The 5,000-nt window shown below is 36.3% G+C and overlaps 1 protein-coding gene across 9 annotated transcripts in view; it reads right to left on the bottom strand.

Annotated features, from left to right (window-relative positions):
- The window catches only part of ZEB2 (zinc finger E-box binding homeobox 2), a 135,183-nt gene that overhangs the window by 47,710 nt on the left and 82,473 nt on the right, over window positions 1–5,000 (bottom strand). The window contains exon 1 of one of the 9 annotated variants that reach the window (XM_032286234.1): window positions 1–2,764. This exon is cut by the window's left edge and continues 2,035 nt beyond it. The exons of the other annotated variants lie outside the window; for them this stretch is intronic. The gene's annotated coding sequence lies outside the window, so the exon portion shown is untranslated. Of the gene's footprint in view, window positions 2,765–5,000 lie in introns of those variants that run through there. 9 annotated transcript variants of the gene reach the window in all.

A 5,000-nucleotide genomic window follows, 5' to 3' on the forward strand; every position in this document is an offset into this window, starting at 1 on the left:
GTGATCCCTGCCCCATCCCCCTACTTCTAAATTCCAGGATTTTCCTTTAAAATGTTCTTTCAAGTCTAGTCAGTAGATTTGTTTAGTATAAGTATTGTGGAAATTTTCTCCATAAAATATTCTTCCTATAGAATGGCCAATACTTGACGGGTTTAGCCCCATTTACATTATGAAATAAAATTAGGCTCATTTTCCCATTTGGACCCGTTTTGATGTTTTGCCCACCCTCATCACCATTGGCAGAAGAGATTGTAATAATGTAGCTTTGTCTCTGCAAAGAAGAGATTCAATTTTGTATAATAACCAACGTATACTGGTTTTAAATGAGGGTCATTGGGCAGAATATATTAGGCCAGTGTCTGTTTCCGAACTTATGATACCTATTTTTTAATTCAGCATTTGAAAATGTGGAAGTTCCCACGTAACGTAGCAAAGTTCTGTTCAGTCCTTACAGGTCAAATAAGCCACCCTTTGCGTGAGTCTCAGCAAAATTTTACACATGTATTGAAGCTACATGGCTGGCACAAAAACAGACGGTTACTTCAAAACCACAAAGAAGTGGGAGCCCAAAGAATTCCTTTCTGCAATTCAATAAACAAGAGGAAAGATGTACTGTTTGCTGGCTCAAAATAGACACTAATTTTACATCTGTCTCTGAGGCACAGCAAAAAGCCAACTAAAGAGCAGTAATAAATGTCCAAAAACAGCATCAGTATCCAAAACTCTCACAGTAGTCTTCAGAGGAATTAATTACAATTCTGTGTAACAGTTGCATTGGCAAAATGCACCCATAATTATATACAGGTACTGTACTGTATTGCAGGGAAATTTGCCATGTGATACTATGTTTACATGATAATTGATGGATAAGATAAAACTATTTGCATATGAAGGGCATATGAATTATTGGCATGGCTCACCATTTTATGTGGAATCATATTAAAGTTTCATTTTCTCTAAAACTGGATGTATAATATGGGGTTACCAAAGGGCATAAAGCTGATACTTAAATTTGCTTTACAGCAAATGGGCCTGGAAAGATATATCTGTATATGCATTACTAAAAGCCTATATTTAAAAGGCTTTATAGTTTATCTATAATGAGCATTATTTGCACTTCACCAGATTATATTAAATCCTCTCTATTCTTCCTTCCAAGTAAACAATACTCTAAATTATATCACTATGCCAATTAATTTTACAGTCATATGCAAAACAAATAATGGTTTATCTTCCTTGCCTATACATATAACTTTTATTTTCAGATTGTTGTGTCCTGATGAGATATAATAGAATAGTAGCAAAATTTGACATTTTTATAATGTCCATACCTGCTGGAAAATTTCAGCATTTGCAAAAATGGCCTATCATAGCATTTAAACATTGCTGATAATTAGCTTGACATTTGAAATAGCAGAACTGTTGTTTTGAAAATGCCCTATACAATGTTACCTTACTAACCCTTTTTCCTACTTATATGCTTTCTCTACATTGTTCTGTCAGTTTTAGTACAAATAAGATATCAGTTGCTAATGTATTAACATGCAAAAGAACTGATGTGAAGGGGCAATACTTCATCCTCACCAGAAACAGAAGCTCTATTGATGTAAAGGAAAATTACATATGCAGCTTATAGACAGCTTAATTGTTAATAAGGTGGTCAATAATACTTTCCTATAACTCTACTCAACTTAAGTGTGCCAAAAAGTCGTGCAATGCCATCATCAAACATTTATTAAATGCCCACAATGTGGTAAATCCAGAAGATAGAAGGAGGTGCCATTCTCACCTCAGGAAGCTTACAATTTATTTGGAGAAATATAATCAATAAAATTGTAGTACCAGAAGGACACCTGAAGTCAACTCTTGACAAAGGAGGTAATACAGGCACAGTGAGGTCAAATGACCCGTCAAGGGCCGTAGAGCCAGTTGGCGGCAAAGCCAGTACTAGAAAGCATGTCTTTAGGCGTACAATAGCCAAACAAAAACATACATAATAATACAAATTCCCAGTGCCAAATGCAATCTAAGTTTAAACCCCACATGACCAGAGTAAGGGATGGAAATCCCTGGGACTTTTTGGGATTTTCATGCCACAAAAATGGAGATTGTTACTTAATTTTAAATTGTTTTGATGATTGTTACTTTCATGGATCCCCTTAATTTGAGTTATAGAAGCCTACCAATTTGATCAATTACCAGAATCTAACAATACACCCATGTTTCCTGCAATAGTTTGGAAACAATAGAGATAAAGAGGCAGTTCACAGAATTACAAGCTTGAAGACTTGCCTTGTCCCAGAACCAATGTGTAACCAGCTGTGTGACCTTGGCCTATCATCCAAGGAAACTTGGTACAAATGAGTAAAAACCATGATAATGGGTTCCCTGTTATGAGGTTGTCACAGGAGCCTACAAAGTTGCACATGCAATGGCACTCTGTGATGTATAAAACAGTAACATGGAAATGCAAGGTGATGCAACTGGTATAATCGATGAATACCATTGTTCCCGTGTCTGTGGTCTTTTCTCTGGTGCTGTAATATGTGGTGGCTATGAGGAGAAGGAAAGATTTGAACTTGTGCCAGCCACAATTTTCGTGTTGGCCCTTCATTTAGAATTTATTTGCAAATGTTTCCTCAAGTAGGAAGGCCATGGTGGGAGAGACCATGCCTAATCCTTCAGTTTAGACATGATACAGACATATAATCTCATTTTAAAAATGTCTCTGCTGATAATATGACTTAAAGATTAAAGTAAATGGCATGGCGGCTCACACCTGTAATCCTAACACTTTGGGGGGCCAAAAAGGGAGAATTGCTTGAGGTCAGGAGTTTGTGATCAGCCGGGGCAAGACCCTATCTCTATAAGAAATAAAAAAATTATTCAGGCATGCCCATAGTCCCAGTTATTCAGGAGGCTGAGGTGAGAGAATTGCTTGAGTTTGGGAGGTCGAGACTATAGTGAGCTGGGATCACACCACTACACTCCAGCCTGGACAACAGAATGAGACTCTAAATTTAAAAACAAAGATTTTGGAATTTTATGAATCATTTGGTTTCCTAAATCTCTTATGCTTGGATGCTTAGAGATCATTTGTGTTTGAGCCAGTGGATTAATGGCCTTGCGAGGCTGCTTTCTTAGAATGTCTTTACATGTGGTAAGTGTTGGGAAGACCTTCTATATTTTCTCCTAAACCTTAGCCTTCATTCCTCCTCGTCTTCCCCACGCATTTCAATTTCCAAGTATGTGCTACTGAGGAGAGGATGCAGCTATTTCTCAATAATTTTTATGCAGTGACTCTTGCCCATCTGGGGGGAATTTATCATTGATGTTTTTTTTAAATTATTTTTTTTAACTTTTAATCCCAGTTGCCTTGTTACCTCTGTCCTTGGGTGGGTAAAGATCATAGGACTAAATTTAAGGTTCAATTTCTTATTTAATAACAGAGGTCTAGTGACAAGTACAACAAGGCAAAGACAAATTCAGGGACTTTCTTCTGAATTTGAACTTGTGTCACTGAAATACATGAGTCTTGGCTTCTCCATTTAAAAATGGGAATAACTTTATCACTTGGGGCTGCAAGATGAATGAATGCTAGGAAGAAGGGACCATGCCACTTTGAAATATTCTGATGGAATGTGCTATCCAATACAAAACATTGTTATATAATTATTATTAACATACTGTAGTCAGCCTTTATACAAACTAGCTTGGCCACTTTAATTTTTTATCCCAGGAACATTCAAAGGCATTAAACCCGCATTATAAATTAATGAGTTGTAAAATGTCAGCTGATAAAACAAAAGCAGTTTTGAGTATAGGGATAAAAATGTTTCCATTTCAGATTAGCTATGTAAAAAATATGCATATTAAATAAAATGAGAGCAGAATTTCTGCAATTCCATGGTTGCAGTGGAGAGAGGCCAGTTCTGAGGCTCCTCCAACTTCCTGGTTACAGGAGCATCTTGGGAAGATGGCAGCCACTCATTCCCTCTGGAAGTACTAGCAGCTTCCCTGGTACCTGGGAGAGGTTTTCACATCTCAGTATCATGGTGATTTTAAAAAAGATTCGAATTTCCATAAATCTGTTGAGGCTCTAGATAAGCTCCAACATCTTAAATATGTAATTTTCCCCTCCCAACCTCTTTCTTGATATCAAAAATATAAAAATAATGGCAAATAAGAATAAAAGCAAGGACCCTCCTTTTGTCAAGCTATCATAAAAACGGATATTGGACAGAGAATTTGTAACCATAAATTCAGTTTCTTTCAAGAAGACACCGTTATTTCTAGGTCACAATGTTCTCAGTGAAATTTACGATTTCCCAAAGACTTGACATCTGTTTATTTTTTTACACAAGTAAACATATTCAGGTTTTCCTGTATATTTAGGACTCATAATGGTTTTGATTACCTTACTTAACTCCTACTAAAGGAAACTAGTCATTGTATTGATGTTTCAAACATACATGCCCCTGACTGCTCCTTTCATTTAGTGAGTTTTTGTAGTTATTTCTATCCTTTAGAAATTTTTTCAGCTTCACTCTCTGTCGACATCTATAATATGCTTACACTCCAAGGACATAATACTTAGCTATACTCCAGAACAAGTCAATAATTCCCTTTGATGGCTAAAAAGTCTAACAGCACCTTCATCAGCAAGCCTAGCAGGATGGCATGCTGAGGGAAGACCCCCAAAACAATTGCTATACACAAATGATTTCATATACATTGTATATCTACTTGCCAACAATTCCGCATGCCTTCATAAATACATCAAGTGACTATATGTCTTCCAACAATATGTCAAAAGGAAAAAAAGATTTTAGAAGACTCTCTCTAATTATTGGAATCTGCGATCATTCAACAACTTGCTTTATACCAACCATCAGAAAAAAAGTATTAAGGGGCTTTACAGAAAAATATGCTCATTATCATGCCTGAAGGATATTCAAGAGGAATGTGAAAATAACTGTAATTTATTTAGGACCTGGAAG

This window comes from Sapajus apella, unplaced genomic scaffold (assembly GCF_009761245.1).
Source record: "Sapajus apella isolate SASKATOON/1434 unplaced genomic scaffold, GSC_monkey_1.0 scaffold18, whole genome shotgun sequence".
Taxonomy (NCBI): Eukaryota; Metazoa; Chordata; class Mammalia; order Primates; family Cebidae; genus Sapajus; species Sapajus apella.